Raw genomic sequence first — 19,008 nt, 5'->3', positions numbered from 1 at the left:
AAAAGACAGAAAACATAACATTTGGCGAACATAAATGTTATGGACACAGTTGGCTTGTTTGAAACTCAATTGTTAGTTACAATGCATATGAATTGTATCATGAATATTGGACTTGTTGCTGTGTTGGATGGGGCTATTATTCTTGATAAACTGAGGAATATCTTGCATCTTGCAACATTGTAAAGACATCGACAAGCAATAGTATGTTATCTTGGAACTACCTTTGGCAGCATGTTTCCCTTTCACAAGCTTAGACTAATCAAAATTTATTTTTATCTATGAAATGGGTGGTTTCCCTTTACCTTCCATTGATGGAAATGAGGTAGTGAATGAAATTTCAAAGAATATATATATATATATATATATATATATATATATATATATATATTAACAAGAACAAATCCATTGTCTATTATTTTATATTCCCAGAGTTGTCTGACTACTAGGAATAACTCATCTCGACTCTCTTCAAAGATTTCCTTTTTGGCAGTTGGGTCACCCCTAAAGATCTAAATCCTTTTCCAAAGGAAAACATTGATTCCTAGTTGGGTTCCTCCTAAACTGAAGGGCCTATTAAAAGAAAATTTGCTTACCATCTTAGTGCTTTTATCAATTATCCTAAGCTCAACCCCATGTATGATATGTGATGAAACATAGTTCTATGTGAATTTGCCGGGGAGAAGAAGAATGAGTGTACAAGAACCACATCTTTTCTTACAACTAATAAAGAATGATAAATACTAAGTAGATAAGTGTAGGTACCCTTAATTTCCTTAAACGTACTTCTATGTCATGTGAGCTAACTCGTTACATGTCTAAGTAATTTGTTTATTGGAAAGCACATAGACTGCGATGCACAATTGCAAGTACGATACACAATAGATCTAAATTGCATTAGTCACACAGGGGAGGGATAAGCTACATAGATGATAGGAGTAAAAGGGAAAACTGTATTTAAACACAACTGATTATGCATTGGGTGATTGGCCAAGCCAGTTGAGTAGCTATTACCTAACAAAATGATTATTTAATTACAACATTTCTTGTTTGTCAGTACTTATGTGGATCACCTTTCAACAAGGAGGCATCAATGATCCTCGTCTAATTCTGCAGATGGAAGTACTATACTAACATTTTCTTATTAGTTGGATGATGTAGGAGCATAAGTAGGCATGCATATTTCTGGCTAGAATTTGAAAATTGTCTCTCAAATGTAGGCAATTTCAGGGTTTATTTTCTTAGATTGATGTACACATTCTTAAACAATATCCCGCATGAATTAGAAGTGAAAAAATATTGAGAAGCCCTAATTCCGAACCATGAAAGCTATATTGAAGCTCATCCTAAATTTGTAGCATGGAATTTCAAGATTATGTCGGAATGAGTACATTGCAAGTCATATACGATGTTGCTTTACAAGTGTATATAATCCCAAATAAGGTTACAAAATGAAAATGGCCTTATTATACATTCAATGACGTATATAATCCCAAATAAGGTTACAAAATGAAAATCCATTTATAGTTCTTGAGAAAGTATGGAATTGCAATTTTGTAGAGAAAGTTCTGAAAATTTGATCAAGCTGCAGCCATACCGATAATGGTAGAGATGGAAAATTGAATAATTTTCTTTGAATATAAGTTATATCTTCTTGCAATGATCGAATTCTCCTTCAAAGTTACTCAAAGCAACTTTTATGATCCTTGTTTCACGCCAAATGTGCAGTATGTTCCTCTAAATATTCTTTGTTGTTCATGTCCATCACTCTGCCAACAAGTGAAGTGTTTTATGATCTTTGTTTCATACCAAACGTGCAGTATGTTCCTCTAAATATTCCTTCTTGTTCATGTCCATCAATCTGCCAACAAGTGAAGTGTCAACTATTATCATAATATGCTCTCTTCTAAAATACTAGCCTAGACCCAACTCTGGAGTTAATGATATTGAGTTTAGTATTGAGTGGAGTTGAGGTTCTTGATTGATGGTGCTGACTCCATTTCTACTCCAGCCATCTCATTTTTAAACTTTTTTTACCAAATTCCAATAAACAAAACTATCATCAAAGTTTGAATTTGTGGGGGTACTACCATCAAAGTGAATTTGTGGGGTCATTAGAAAACTTGTGATAGAAAACTTATACCAACCAAGAATGCGGAAAGGGCCAAGGCGTTCAGATAAACTTGTATGTGATTAGAAGACTTATAACGCTGAGGATTCCTTAAAGGGCCCACGGGTGCTACCCTTTATTTTTATGAATTATTGTAATGACCCCAGGAGATGTAAATGTGAAATTTTACTATGGTAAAAGACAGTATGGTAGTTATTGTTTAATGTTAAAAAAACAAAACTTTGCTAAACTACTTTATTGAGTAATTTAAATATTTTTCTTGAAATGCTGGCAGCCTCTGGGAGGTGGATTTCAAAGAAAGAGATCAGTTGTAATAACTGATTGAAACTGCCCTCCCAAACAGGAAAAGTCCTGGTTGTAGGGAGGAAGTTCTGTGCTGTTGGGACAGACAGAAGGATCTTTTTCCAGGAAAAAGGAAAAAGGGAAATTGGTTAAGTCTGGTGAGGACCAGATAACCAGGCACGAGGTGCACAAATCTTGTTGAGGGCTGAAGGCCTGCAAGATGGCTCGGGGGGAGAATCCAGTCATGTAGACGGATCTCGTGGTTGGGAGGTAGAGCAGACTTGCTTGCAGAAGAATTTATTAAAGTATCCCTGTACGACTCTGGCGAACCAGGTACGAATTCATACTGCAGAGAAACTGAATGAAAATATGTGTGGAATGCACAGAGGACTCATGTAGTCGGGAAATGATTGTGTGTTCTATCTCTTAATTTACTGTTATGATGATACATGTAGTTAACAGGTGGTAGTTAACTTAAAAGCCAGACCATCATGAAAATATTATAGTTAAACGGGAGGTAGTTTAACTTAAATACCAGAATATCAAAAGAATCTTATAGTTGAACAGAGGGTAATTCAACTTAGATAACAGACCATTAACCGACAATTATATTAAAGAACAAACAGAGATACAGGGGCAGTCCCTGGTAAAGCAAAAGTGAACAGTGAAAACAAGCAGCCAGAACATAACCAGTTATTCATATAGTGAGAGTAACATCATAAAACATTGAGCCAGGCAAGGAATGCCAGCCAATAAATCTTTTCCATAAACATAAACATCAATGGAAAGGAAAGAATTGTTCAAATATATGTGACAGTCGACTTTCGGAATTAACATATCTTTCGGAAAAGGAAAAGAGCAAACCCTGCAACGTATGTAATGGTGGAATCACAAAACCATATGCAAACAAGCCGTGGAAACGATAACCGAGTTACAGCCAACAGAGAAGTTCAATATATGTATACCGCTCACGGAATAAGATACTAAGCAGTGTCATAATGGGATTAACAACCCAGAAAATGTGTTAGCACAGCCGCGAATCCGGCTGTGAGAAAACCATCTCAGGTGTAAACCCTGTTAAACAAGAAAAACTGTACACGTTTCCAAATAACCCTTACCGGGAATGAATCTAACCTCTGCGAAACAAATAATAATTAAGGCACTGTCACATTAACAAACGAAACATCGATTACCGAATCATGCAAAATATTCAGAGGATTATAATCCCGTATAATTCAAAAAAAATACAGATAACAAGATTTAGGTAAGCCTGAGGACTCCTGCCGTCGCAGTAATGCAGCGGAGTCATAGTCAGAGGCAAACAACCATTAATAACAATGAAACCGGGAATCGTATCATTATCATTCAGAACGCAAATAACCCAGAAACGAACTCAGACTGAGTAAATAACTTCAAATGCATTTCTCTTGAAAATAGAAAACTCAGAGATGATAACCCTGGAAACGTAATATCTGTGTATATAACTGGAACACATGAAAATGTACAGGCCGATTCCGCCAACAAATGAGTTCGGCACATAGTTAACTCAAATACAGTTGTAAATAAATTATATACAGAGTCAATGGAGTCCTAGACCCGCATCGGGTAGAAAAGCCCAAAGCTAAGTCACAGTTAAGCAAAATGGAGCATGCAATATTCACTGTCTCTTATATCTGGCTGGAACCGGTATGGCTTAAGCCTGAACACCGAAACCCTTAACCATGGGGAAAACCCCTCTTCAGCATGAAAATAAAAGGAAACCCGCATCAGGGGTCCGGACTGCAGCATGCACCAAATGGAACATTAGGGACGAAGGAGCTTTAGAGCTCTTTTCCCAGATGAGAGCACCAAATTAAGAGCAACCATACCTGCAAATGTCGAAGAAGTCGAGGCGCTGCGGATACACAGTTAAGAGACTCGCACAGATCCACCTGCATGCGCTACCAGAACAGGGAGAAATTAGTATAGGCCTCCCAAAAGATAAACGAACGGACCGATTGAGTCCCTGTGTGCGAATAATCAAATAGAAAAACGAAAACCGTAGTAAATAACCATGCAGACAGAGGGTGCAATACCTGTGTGAGACTCTGAAGGGTGTATCATGGCATCCGAGAGAGCAATAAGACTCGAACCAGGGTCTGAGGAGATGAAGTGAGAGCGCCCGGGTGAAACAAATGAACCTCGGCGTGCAGCAAGGGGTTTAAGTATTAACCCAAAGTCCTTTGGCTCATCCCAGCCCTCCGATCTAAACGATGGATCTCGGCCGTCGATGCTGCGCGGGAGATTGGAGCGGGGAGGACGAGAAGACAGAGCCCGAGGTGTCACATGGACCCGCAGGTAAGTCAAGCCACCTGTCAAGGTATGAGCCCTTGCCATAAAAGCCTCCAATGACTCGGCGCCGGCAAAGGCAGCTGCCGGACCAAAGATCTCCGCGCCCATTAACATAGATAAAGTACTGAGGGTTGGCAAGGCAACGTATACCACATATTACAACCGCCATAACTCGACTACCGTTCAGTACATATAATTGATGCATGATATATATAAACTTTATGCGGTATAAACGATGCATAACATATATATAATCACTATGCGGTATAGTTGAGGCATGTATATATAATCTCTATGCAGTAAACACTTAGACCATGATAATATGAATTGATATACAACATCATAATAGGGAAGAGATTATATGGTTGAGAGTTACCATGCATATATGTGTTTTCGAAATAGTTATTTTTAGAAATTTTTTTTTGTATATAGTCATGAGAGTGTGACAAATTGGTATCAGAGCCCAGTTTCAACACTGTGGCCTCAGAAATGTCATGTTTCACTGTGCAGAAGATTACACCATGCATCTGTATAGGAAAAATTAATAAATCATTTAACTGCTGTTTTTGTTATACCTTAGGGTGAGATACAGGAATTTAACAGCTAATAGATAAGCTAGGAAAAGAAGCGTGATGCAAGGAGCTGGCAGCACACCTCGGGAAAACCCAGAGCTGTGGGTACAGTTGGGCGAGGAAACACGGAGTACCAATCTCGCAATACTGGAAACTGTTCAGGAGTTGAAAAATGAGATGGCACGTCTACGGGAAGACAACGCGCGCTTGACGGTGGAACAGGAGAGAATTCTGAAGAGTTTGTCGGACAGGCAGAACCCACCCATATCGAATCCCAGCGCGGAGCAGCAGAAGATAACAGAAGAGCAGGACTATCAGGTTGAACCTGAAAATTCGAGAGATAAGGGGGACCATTCTGATAATGTACCAGAACAACAAACTTCAAAACGTTAGAGGATGGAGCTGCAGGGAGAATTTCGAAAAATTAAACCACCACATTTTGATGGAGAACAGGAAGAAGCGGCTGAAGCATGGCTAATAAATATGAACAAATATTTTCAACTGTATGAGTATGATCATAACCTGAAGGCGCGACTGGCCATTTTCCAGTTACAGGGTAAAGCAACCCTGTGGTGGGAGGAAATCAAGATTGTCAAGGGGGTAAGTGAACGGACCATCACATGGGAGAAGTTTCAGAGATACTTCAAAGAAAGATACCTGACTGAGCGCTTCTACGATGAAAAGGCAAGAGAATTCCATGATTTAAGACTGGGGCAGCAGACTATGGACGAATTCATTAATCGTTTCACTTCCCTGCTACGTTATGTACCCTATATTAAGGAGGAAAAAGCCAAAGTGCAAAGGTTTGTGAGTAGCTTACCTTCATACATAAGAGAGAGGATTGAATTTGACAATCCCAGGACCATGGATGAGGCTATCCGCAAAGCAAGGATCTGCTACCAGCAGAATAAACAGAAGGGGGATGCCTCAAATAAGAGATGGAATGAAAGAAGGAGTAGTCGGATTGTTGGAAACAGCAAAGGAAGTCGCAGTATTGGGGGTAAGGGAGCTGGTAAGGGATTAAACAACAGAACTGTAGCGAAAAGTGTGCCCCGAGCAAGGCCAACAGGTGAAACTAGAGTAAGTGAACAGCCTGTTAGGCCAGAAGGTGAAGGAATGACCAGACCTCCAGTTCAATGCTGGGGCTGTGGAGGACCTCACTATGTTAAAAACTGCCCACAGCGAAAGGGTACGGATCAGATATCCCAGATTCATGAAGCATCGACTGTTGGGGATGTGGCACATAATGTACCAAGGATCAACATAGCCTTGGATGATCGCCAAGCGGAATACCAGCCGACGATGGTGGAATTTGAAGGTAAAATCTCAAACCTTTCTATAGCTGTTCTCATTGATCCAGGAGCTACTTTAAGTTATATTAGCCCAAAGATAGTAGAACAGTGTAAGTTACAATCTGAAAAATTCAGAAATCCATGGTTGGTCCAACTAGCTACAGGAGCCAAGAGACGAGTCTTGGCAAAAGTAAATAATTGCTCTTTAACCGTAGCAGGGCAGCCAATAGTTGTGGATTTGAACGTATTACCTTTGGGTTCATACGACATCCTGATTGGGATGGATTGGCTGGAGAAACACTGGTCATTAATGAACTGCAAGACTAAAACCATTTACTATAAGAATGATCTTGGTGAGCAGCAGGAACTGCAAGGGATCCAGCATCCTGTACGGATCCGACCCATTACAGCATCTCAATTAGCTAAATGTATCTAAAAGAAATGTGAGATTTATGCTATTCAGGTGGGCTACGCAGATCAGAAGAACAAAACCATTATGCTGGACAATATTCCAGTGGTGCAAGAATTTGCAGATGTTTTTCCAGAGGAAGTACCGGGATTACCACCTAAAAGAGATGTGGACTTTACCATCGAACTGATCCCGGGGGCAGCACCTGTGTCACGGGCACCATACCAAATGAGTGTACTAGAATTAACAGAATTGAAAATGCAACTGCATGAGCTGCTGGACAAAAATTACATACGTCCCAGTGTATCACCCTGGGGAGCCCCAGTGTTATTTGTCAAAAAGAAAGACGAAACATTTCGGATGTGTATTGATTATCGTCAGCTGAATAAGCTCACGATCAAGAACAAATACCCTTTTCCCCGGATTGATGAACTGTTCGATCAAGTGAAGGGGGCAACGGTGTTTTCTAAGATCGATTTGCGGTCTGGTTACCATCAGATTAGAATTAAAGAGGAGGATATCGCTAAGACAGCTTTCAGAACACGGTATGGACATTACGAGTTTGTGGTGCTACCTTTCGGCCTGACCAATGCACCTGCTACCTTTATGTGTTTGATGAACAGTGTGTTTCACAGGTTCTTGGATAAGTTTGTGTTGATATTTATTGATGACATTCTGATCTACTCCCGATCAAGGGAGGAGCATGAGGAACATCTTAGAATAGTGTTACAAACGCTGCGAGAACATCAGTTATATGCTAAGTTTAGTAAGTGTGATTTCTTCCGGGAAGAGATACAATACTTAGGCCATATAATCACCAAGGAGGGGATTGCAGTGGACCCTGAAAAAATAAGGACTATAATGGAATGGCCCATACCAAAGGACGTGGCAGATATTAGGTCCTTTATGGGGCTAGCTGGCTATTATAGAAGGTTCGTGGAAGGTTTTTCAAGGGTAGCATACCCTATCACCTCCTTACAAAAGAAGGGAAGGGTATTCAAATGGACCTCAGAGTGCCAGCGGAGCTTTGAGCAGCTTAAACACTTACTCACCACCGCACCCATTTTGAGCATAGCTGATCCTAATAAGGATTACGTGGTCTGTACTGACGCAAGTAAAGAGGGTGTGGGAGGAGTGTTGATGCAGGAAGGAAGAGTAATTGCATACGAGTCAAGGAAACTAAAAGAGCATGAGCAGAAATACTCTGCCTACGACTTGGAGTTGGCAGCCGTTATTCATGCACTGAAGATGTGGCGACATTACCTCTTGGGAAGAAAGTTTCTGTTGTTGACAGACCATCATAGTCTAACAAATTATTTCAGCCAACCCACCTTAAATACGAGGCAAGCTCGTTGGGCAGACTTCCTAAGTGGCTTTGATTTTGAAATTAAACATCTAAAAGGAAAGGAGAACCGGGTAGCTGACGCGTTGAGTCGGAAGGTGCAGTGCTTGTGCAAAATTTCGGTCAGTAGATGGCAGAGTACCCTACTCGAAAAGATAAAGTTGGCAGCTGATCAGGATGCTGTTTATCAGCAAATTAAACAGCAGGTACAGCGACTTCCTGATAGGGAAACACCACAGGGATATGAGTTAGATGATGCCGGAATGCTGTACTTTAATAAAAGGCTGTATGTACCCGATGAAGATAGTCTTAGAAAACTGATTCTGGACGAATTTCACATCAGCCACTACACCGGGCATCCAGGTTACCAAAAAATGGTCACCGCACTGCGGAAGGAATACTATTGGCCAAAAATGAAGAAGGATGTAGCTGAATATCTGGCGCGATGCCTGGAATGTCAACAGATTAAGGCGGAGCATTTGCATCCAGCAGGGCTGCTACAACCCTTACCCATTCCGGAATGGAAATGGGAAACTATTTCCATGGACTTTATAACCGGGTTGCCTCGAACGAAGAAAAATAATGATTCCATTATGGTGGTAGTGGATAAATTAAGTAAGGCAGCACACTTCATACCTGTACAATCCACGTATAAGGTTGTGCAAATTGCTCATATTTTCATGCAAAATGTGTTCAAATTGCATGGACTCCCGAAGGTAATAATTTCTGATCGTGATGTTAAGTTCACATCAACTTTTTGGAGGACATTGTTTGCTGAACTGGGAACACAGCTGAACTTTAGCACAGCCTATCATCCCCAGACCGATGGTCAAACGGAACGGGTGAACCAGGTAGTGGAAGACATGCTGAGAGCATGTGTTATGATGAAACCAACCCAATGGGAGGAGTACCTCCACTTGGTTGAATTCGCGTATAATAATGGGTATCATTCGTCAACACAGCTAAGTCCCTTTGAGGTCCTGTATGGGCGAAAGTGCCGCACACCTTCAAGTTGGGGTGGACCTGAGGATAGGTTAAGACTTGGCCCGGAAATGCTCAAGGAAATGGAAGACATGGTGAAAAAGGTGCGTACCAACTTAAAGGCCGCCCAGGACAGACATAAAAGTTTTGTAGACCGGAAGAGAAGGTTCAAAGAATTCCAGGTCTGAGACCATGTTTTTGTAAGAATTCAAACCAGAAGGAGTACCTTGCAGTGGAGTGGGTGTGCCAAACTTGCTCCTCGCTATTTTGGACCCTTCCAAATCCTGGCGAGAGTGGGGCCAGTAGCTTATCAACTCGCCCTGCCAAGTCATATTAAGATTCACAATGTTTTTCACGTATCTGTACTAAAAAAATACGTCTACGATCCTAAACATGTGATCCAATGGCAGGATGTTCGGGTAAGAATTAATCTGGTCGTTCTAGTTAAGCTTTGTTCTCAAACAAGGAAATAACTAGATCTGTTGCTGTTTGCAGGTCGAGCCGGAAGGCGAGGTTCTGGTCGAACCACTGAACATTCTCGACCGGAGAGAGGTGCGACTGCGGAAGCGGGTTATTTTCCAAGCTAAAGTGCAGTGGCAGCACTATGGGCCTGAAGAGGCCACTTGGGAGGATGAGGAACTCCTTAAGGAAGCTTACCCGAATTTGTTTAAGGGAAACAGACATCGGGACGATGTCCAATCACAGGAGGGGGAGATGTAATGACCCCAGGAGATGTAAATGTGAAATTTTACTATGGTAAAAGACAGTATGGTAGTTATTGTTTAATGTTAAAAAAACAAAACTTTGCTAAACTACTTTATTGAGTAATTTAAATATTTTTCTTGAAATGCTGGCAGCCTCTGGGAGGTGGATTTCAAAGAAAGAGATCAGTTGTAATAACTGATTGAAACTGCCCTCCCAAACAGGAAAAGTCCTGGTTGTAGGGAGGAAGTTCTGTGCTGTTGGGATAGACAAAAGGATCTTTTTCCAGGAAAAAGGAAAAAGGGAAATTGGTTAAGTCTGGTGAGGACCAGATAACGAGGCACGAGGTGCAAGGCAACGTATACCACATATTACAACCGCCATAACTCGACTACCGTTCAGCACATATAATGGATGCATGATATATATAAACTTTATGCGGTATAAACGATGCATAACATATATATAATCACTATGCGGTATAGTTGAGGCATGTATATATAATGTCTATGCAGTAAACACTTAGACCATGATAATATGAATTGATATACAACATCATAATAGGGAAGAGATTATATGGTTGGGTGTTACCATGCATATAAGTGTTTTCGAAATAGTTATTTTTAGAATTTTTTTTTTTTTTGTATATAGTCATGAGAGTGTGACAATTATGCACCGGCATGGATGAACTACCAAGCTGTTGACCAGTGAAGATCCAGAGCCATGAGGGTAGCTTTACCTCCGCAAATGCCCATGGGCTCTCCAGGTTACGTTAAATATTATTAGAGACGAACTGACGTGATTGCATAAGGTCCCACATGTAATCTAAAGAAAGGAGACTACTACACAATAGCGTTCTACTGTACGTTCACCTTGACCGGTGAAGGCGACAGCCATTAGCTTAGTTGTTTCCTCCTTCCTCTATCAACCCCTCGAAAAAGATGGACGGTTGTTCCCTCCTTTCTCTATCAACCCCTTGAAAAAGATGTTTATATGGACGGTGCGTTCCTCCTGTCTCTATCAAAATTGTGATTTGCAACTTCGTGCAACGTCACCCCAGACGTTCTTCTATCTTTATAATCGGCTCGAAAAATATGTATGTCTGGTCGGTTGTTTACTCCTTTCTCTATCAACCGCTTTAAACACATGTTTATATGGACGGTTCGTTCGTCCTGGCTCTTTCAAAATTGTGATTTGCAACTTCGCCCAACCTCACCCCTCGCAGCTATACGCCCGCCCAGGGTCAGGCCCCCGCGCGTATCTTTATAATCACCATTCCTCGCCATTTCATTCACTCCATGCATTCCATTTTTGTTCTTCTGATTCCTTACATTCCCACCTCTATTCACGTTCAGTTGTGAGGCTGGGCCACTTGCTGAACATAGTAACAACTTCAAAGGTAATTCACATACTCATCATCTTCTCTTTCTTTTTGTGGATTAAAGATTATGTTGTATTACTTCATCATAGCTCGAAATTTCTTCAATTTCAATGACATTTTTCTGATATATATATTTTTTTCGTTTTCCAAGAGTTTGCGTTTGGAGACATTTAAATTTTAGAGTGCCCGTCAAGCAGTCTAAATTAATTTTGTAGTAGGCTTTATCCATTTATCCTATTTAAACTCAGACTTAGGTGTCTATCAAATTCGCTGTCATTCTATCTATTCTATTGGGGTTCGGGTTTCTTCGGATTCAGTTTTAATTCAGGGGAAATAAAAACTAATTCTAATACCCCTCTTTAATTTCTGTAGCTTAGACTTGGTCAAAAAACTCTCCTAATTGTATGTTTGCCTTGGACAATCAGATTTCTGATGGACTATCAAACCAACAGCAACAGTAGCAGCAGCAGCAGGGTTTCCTTGACAATTGAAGATCATATCATTGTTGTGATTGGTGATCGCCCGCAAATTAATGTTATACGTCAAGAACGTCGCAACGCTATGTCCGGCCACGTAAACAATTTCGTTAACGTGTACGCGACCATTCATGCAGCAATTCTCACGGCTGTCTTCTCTGTTCAGGGTCCGGTTGAGTTAGAGGTTTGGGGCAGTGTAGTCCTTCTCTCCGGAGTTGTATCCACAGTAACCATCCTCCTCCTCCTCCGCATATGCGTTCAACAGTTTAATGATCTTCCGGATGGCGGGAGAGGCAAACGTGGACTCCTCAATTCTGTGGTTGAGAAGTGGAGGTGGATTGCAGGGAGAGGTGCATTTGTTTTAATGCTAATGGGGTTGTCAGTCTGCCTCTTCTTCACTTGCAGTCGTCAGCTCTTTTCCCGCATTCCCTAAATCCTCCGAGGAACCTCTGTGTAGCTTGGCATGGTACCGTTACGTCAAAGTTTACTTCATGGGTATTGTCAGTTGTTTGCAGCAATACTTTATTTCCCAGTTATAAGTTTAAATCTTCGTATAGGGATGGCCTTGGCCGTTACAGTGTGTTAATGGGATTATGGATCTGCGTGTTGTTCACTCCCGCTTCTCCTAAATCTGCCCATAAACTTTGGTGAAACTTAAGGTTGTACTATTTATGTCTAAAATTTCCTCCACTTAGTTTTTTTTGGAGCGGTTCTTTCGTTCCCCGTTATAAATTTAGATATCTTCCATTACAGAAGTGGTCCTGGCGGTTAGAGTATGACATCCCTGTACCAAACAGTGTTATTAATATATTTGTTCTATTTGTTTTATTTATTCTTTAATGCTGCCCGTGGATGTTTATGGTTTGGCAGGTTTCACAGAAGTTTCCTCCTAATATGTCAAAAATTTTCTTACGTTAGATCTAACTTAGAGTAGATTTCTTAGATTAAATCTTAGCGTTGTTCTTTGCTGGACTCCAATAGGAGTGGTCTTTCCAGTTACAGCGTATCGACACGACAGTATCTTCATTATTTGAGTTCTAATCACATTAATATTTAATATTAAATATTTATTTTTATTTTTGTTTTTTAATTATAATGAGATATATATATTTATTTTTATTTTTTTAATAGTCGGCTGGAATATATTTAGTTTTAAAAGTCACATATATTAACTAATTTTTGATTAATTGTGTATCTTTTACATATTAGACTAACGGTTTCTCAACTCAATTAGATTAAATAAATTTATTTTCATATCCTATATTATTAGTTTTAGATTTTTCCAATTGAGTTTATTTGAGTTAGTTGTTATAAATTATTATTATTATTCTTATCAAGTTTCAATTCTTTTAAGTAAAAGGTTCATATCAAATATATTATTATAAGAGATTTAGTTTTATTTTTAAAAGATGTCTTGCATGGGATTAGAACACAGTATTTGTGGGTTTTAAGTAAAAGGTTCATATCAAATATATTATAAGAGATTTAGTTTTATTTTTAAAAGATGTCTTGCATGGGATTAGAACACAGTGTTTGTGGGATTAGAACACAGTATTTGTGGGGACCAAATCTCCCCAACCAATCATTAGAACACATTTTCAAAACATTTTTTTGAAAATAAATTACTTTTCCCTATAAACTAGATATTGTTACAATGACTTCCATATCCTCAAAACAATTTTGGAGAATAACTTACCCTTCCCTATAAACTAGACATTGTTGCAATAACTTTAAACCTTAATATTAAGATACTTTAAACCTTAATATCAGAATTCTTTAAATATTAAGAAATATCTTACCATTCTATATAAACGTGAAAAAAATGCCTCAATATAGATGTATATATTACTCTATTTCCTTTATTGATTAATTTTTTAATATTTTCTCATTCCATTTTAGGAATAAAATTTGTTTTTTCTTTTCTAAATGTCATTTATAATAAACCATAATAATTTTTAAGCTGTAAGGCATTTCTATTTGAAATAAACTCTCCTGAAATCTACCTGTCCCTGTGTGCCGTTAGATTATGTATTAGACGATTAGAAAATTGTTAATCGTTCGATTAAAAGAAGGTAGTTGACCCGTCTAACCCTCATGGAAGAACTCCGACCGCTATATTAGCTATCTACAACCCTCCTGGAAGAACCCCGACCGCTCAGCGAATTGTCTGCCCATTCTCTGTTTCTGCCAGTGAGCCTTTTCAATGTTTGCTTCAGAGATTGCAAATATACCTTGCGCTTCTGCTGAGAACTAGCAGATGATTCTTGATTCCTCGGATAAACAAGCATCCGTCGCTCCGAATAAGACCTTGGAAACGAAAAGGGATACATGGATGGCATGTTAAATCGAGCATTTTTTTGTTCTGTGCCTTGAGGCCCTTCACGAGATCGTAGCTGAATAGCGGAAAGATTTCTCTGATGGCCCTGTCGAGACCACCGATGCCCTGGTTCTGCCTCCGAGCCTGTGAATTGGCCCCTCTCGCTCCTGGTCTCAGGCTTTCCTCTCCTCTGATGTATTTGTTGCAGCAGATAGAGAAAAAAATGCCCACCAGCACAAACATGATAATGGCGGTGGATGGGCTAACACTACTGTTGAAAGCTGCCAGAGTAATCATTGTTGTTATCCGTAGGGCCAAAACTACCATTGAAGCCACCATCATTGTTGCTATCGGGAGCGCTATTGCTGTTATTGGCCAATCTTAGAGCGAAAATGGGGCAACAAGACTAAGGTTCTCAGAGTTTTCTACGACCACCAAATTAAAACCTCTGCCATCAGCAGGTGGGTCCTTCGAACGATTCACCAGAGCTAATCAGCCACTATTCATTCCTAACCCGATGAGTCCACACGACTGGTAAAATTGAAATTCCAACAATTTCTCCTTGGAGAGAAAGGACTCGTGGCATCTTGCTTTATATAAATTTGAGAAGCACATGCGTTTAGAAATTGAAATTCCGAAAATCTCCTTGCATGGTAATGGATCATGACATAAAATAAATATAAATAACTTTTTGATATGGCTTGTTGTTGAGTACAGGATTCTCTTTGCTGCAGCTCTTTGTTATTAGATGGTTCCTTTTGGAGACAATTAGATAATCTCTAGGGATGAAAACGATGGGAAACCAAATCAGACTAACATACAACTCCTTATGGAAACAACGGTACAGAACAACCCTCTAATTCAGTCCATTTTGGAGAAGTTTCAATTAATAGAAACAGAAACAGAATCTTGTGAGTAAGAATAATTACTATAGCAGAAAGCATTATAATCTGGTAAGGGTTCTCCTTTCTTTATGGGGTAATGTAAAAGAGTAGTTTTTAAGGAAGAGTTTAGATATTTCTTAGGTCAATTTATAAAATTTCATAAGACCAACGAGGAGAGTAAAATCTTCAATTGCACCTGAACATGCGTAGAACTGTCAACAAAGGTATGCCTCATAGGGTTGACCTAAATTTGAAAGGATCTCAATGAACCCAGCGAGATGACTATGAGTGCCGATAGAAAGCTCAGCAACATGAAAAGGGAAATCTTAAACCAATGGCTCTCCTTTTTTTGAGAATGAAACTCTTTAGCTTCATACTACATGGGTTAAGTTAGAATGATTCCCCTTCAGTACAGAGTATAGACCAGAGATTTAAAATACAATTTAAAAACCTACAGATTAGAGTGTTAAGGCAGGGGATCTAATATCCATAATGCATATAAAAGAAGGAACTGTTTGGTCTGGCTCAAATTATTGTTGAAACCTATTTCATGACCGAAAAAGTATCTAAACAATTCTGAGTTTTTAAACAATTCACACTCAGTGGAAATGACAAAAAGGTTTTCTATAACGAAAGTACACTCAGTGGAAGTATGAAACGGATAAAACTTCCAGGAAATAGATGTTACAAGTGGCTCAAGAGGATTAAGAAATGAAGAAGACCACAGAACATCAAGATCCCTTTGCCAAATCCTCGACAGTGGATACAAAAATCGATTCAAACAAGGAGCAAAAAGCAATGTTTGGTTGGTGGTTTTGTTTTAGCAGAATAGACAGCATCCTCTGACAGCAGTAAAGTTAAATTGCCAATCAAACAGGAATAAACTAAGCTAATGTGGGTGTCCTAGCAAATAAAAATGTATAGCTTGTTATAGTTAAGTGTTTCTTGTAATGGATTTTGTTAATCTCAAGGTAATGGAGTGCATGTTGAAACTCTTTAGCTTCATACTATGTGGGTTAAGTTAGAATGATTCCCCTTCAGTACGGAGTATAGACCAGAGATTTAAAATACAAGTTAAAAACCTACAGATTAGAGTGTTAAGGTAGGGGATCTAATATCCATAATGCATATAAAAGAAGGAACTATTGGTCTGGCTTAGATTATTGCTAAAACCGATTTCATGACCCAAAAAGTATCTAAACAATTCTGAGTTTCTAAACAATTCACACTTAGTGGAAATGACAAAAAGGGTTTCTGTAACGAAAGTACACTCAGTGGAAGTATGAAACGGATAAAACTTCCAAGAAATAGATGTTACAAGTGGCTCAAGAGGATTTCAATTTTTTGGATTCAGTTGGTTAGCACCTAATTCAACTATGAATCAATCAACGGATTAGCGAGCATTCAGCAGATTTAAGACATGGTAGGACCAAGTCATCGGCCCTGGCTGAGCATGCTGGAAAGACTATGCATCATGTATGTATTGAGGAGGCTCAAGTCATTGCCAAAGTTGCGCAGTTTCACCATCGGAAATTTAGAGAGGCCTTGGAGATTGAGAAAAGGCCAAACAATCTTAATAGGGATGATGGCTGGAAGATTAGCAGTTGCTGGGTCCCAGCCTTATCTTCCTAGCCTCCTCATTCCCCTGTTCTTGTTTGGTCCTAGGGTTTCTATCTTCCCCTTCCTTTTTTGTTCTTTTGGCTGATTTTTCCGTTTATTTTGGAGGTTTGAGTCGTTAATAAGTTAGGATTCTGTCTCGGGCTTATTAGTTTATTAACCTTACCATGATTTTGATACTATTGGGCTGTTTATTAGTTTTTCCGGAATTTATTAATCAGTTCCTCATAAATTGAGTCCCCCCTTTTTTTCCTTATAAATAATAATGATTGAGTATTCAATAATCTAATATTACTTTATATAACTTATTAATTTAAGGACCAGTACATTAGAATTAAGGAATATGATATATTTTAAAGAACTAAATAATGAAAATCTATCTTACCAACGCACCATTAAGTAATTATTACTTAATTACCTATTGTAACTAAATTATAAAAATAGTAGTGATTTATTACCATTCACTTGTATTTAAATAATAATTGAATAATAATAAATCTTTTTTATAATCACCATTAGACCAGTAAATAATTATTACATAATTAAATTTTGTAACTAAATTATAAAAATAGCAGGGATGTATTACCATTCCCTTGTAATTAAATAATAATAAATCATTAATATATATTATATAATGACCATTATGATTAAAATATTAATATTATACTATAGAAATAATATTAATAATATATCTGTTTTTATACTATCTATTGAATTCAATTATTTAATAATATATATATTTATTATCAAATAGATATATTATTTATTAAGATAATTAATAATAATAAATCAATTAATTTAGATTATATAATGACCATTATAATCAAAATATTAATATTATTCTATGTTGTTATTCAATTTATTTAAATTTGAATAATAATAAATCATTCAATATAGATTATATATTGACCATTATAGATTAAATTATTAATATTTGAAATAATATTAATTTCCTTATTTACCGATTTTAACTATTTCTAGGAATATTAATTAAACTATTTGAGTTGCTTGACCATTAGGTAAAATTAGCCGTTAGCATTATAGCTGTTGGAGTCTCTGCACGATCTATTTAATCTAGCTAAGCCAGATTGGTTCTTCAACTTGTCCTGACGATGAACCACACTGGTTGGTTCGAAACGCGTCGACAAAAGATTGGTTATGTGATTTTGCCGAAGACTATCTTAACAAGGTATTTATCTATTGATCAAACCATGTCAATCCTAATGCTACGAAGATTATGTCAAGACTATTTGACCTCACTGTTATGAGAACATATGAAGCAATTTGATATTAGTTCACTTTCTAATTCATACCTCTGTTCAAAGGAGTGAAAACTGCCTCGGCGTGTCTACTTTGTGGTTGATCTATGAAGAACTTCCTCCGGATTTTAAGGAAAGGCTTCAGGTGGTGTATTTCCTACATTCAGGGCTTTAGTCAAGACTATTTTTTGCAACCCTTGGTCGTTTCTTCTTGAGTGCAGGGTGAGTATTAAGTTGAGTTTGCATTTTGATTCAAATAATTCATTAGAACTAATTGTCGCAGATGTGATCATGCAGTTTTTGATGTGTTATGCAGTTTATACTGGAAACTGAAGTATGTAGATCGTCTAGAATTTATCTGGGATTGCATTAGGAAGGGACAGATTGAGATTCCTGATTTTGTGTATGACCATGATGATCAACTAGAAGACAGACCTTTGATGGACTATGGTGTTGAAACAGATCCCTTTCAAGTTTATGACATGCTTGCCATTAGATCGTCTGATTCTCGATACTCCTTGAGATGGGCCTCCTAGGCACTATGCAAACTTTATCCATCAATTATGGCCATTTGTTGTATAGCATTGTATTTTCTTGCTTTTCCTTCTGTATGCAAATGTGAGTGATCCCTTTCCAAGTGACTTCCCTTGACAGGAAACTATGTTCTTAAGAGAAGGCACTTTCTTGTTTTTCTATCGCAGTTTAGTTAGCAAAAATCCTTGTGCTATAAAATTATGTCATTCCGCATTGGCTATACATATATGTAAATAGTCAAACCTAAAAACATGGCAACATGCAGTTACTATGCTTTAGTAGTTCATCTTGCCGAAGGTGTTGATGGAAAAAAGGGTGTGTAGTGTAGAAGCATGGCGCAGATTATTGTCATTGGAAAGAAAATCTACTTTTTATGTTAAAACTTGGCTTTCAAAAGCATGCCTAACACACATTATCTGCAGGGTTTTTACCTCAAAGCTAGCCAATTTCCATTACTTGACTGAAGAACTACTCTTATAGTCAAATTTCTACTTTGACTGT

General features: G+C 38.3%; 1 pseudogene; it reads right to left on the bottom strand.

Moving 5' to 3' along the window:
• Positions 1–14,013: 14,013 nt before the first annotated feature.
• Positions 14,014–19,008, bottom strand: part of LOC149255522 (sucrose-phosphate synthase-like) — a 110,242-nt pseudogene continuing 105,247 nt past the window's right edge.

The sequence above is a fragment of the Pinus tabuliformis genome, chromosome 7 (assembly GCF_031772625.1).
Source record: "Pinus tabuliformis cultivar Carrire ecotype Pingquan chromosome 7, CPIR1, whole genome shotgun sequence".
Classification (NCBI taxonomy): Eukaryota; Viridiplantae; Streptophyta; class Pinopsida; order Pinales; family Pinaceae; genus Pinus; species Pinus tabuliformis.
The sequence above is the reverse complement of the archived record's forward strand: the minus strand, read 5'-3'. Positions and strand labels throughout refer to the sequence as shown.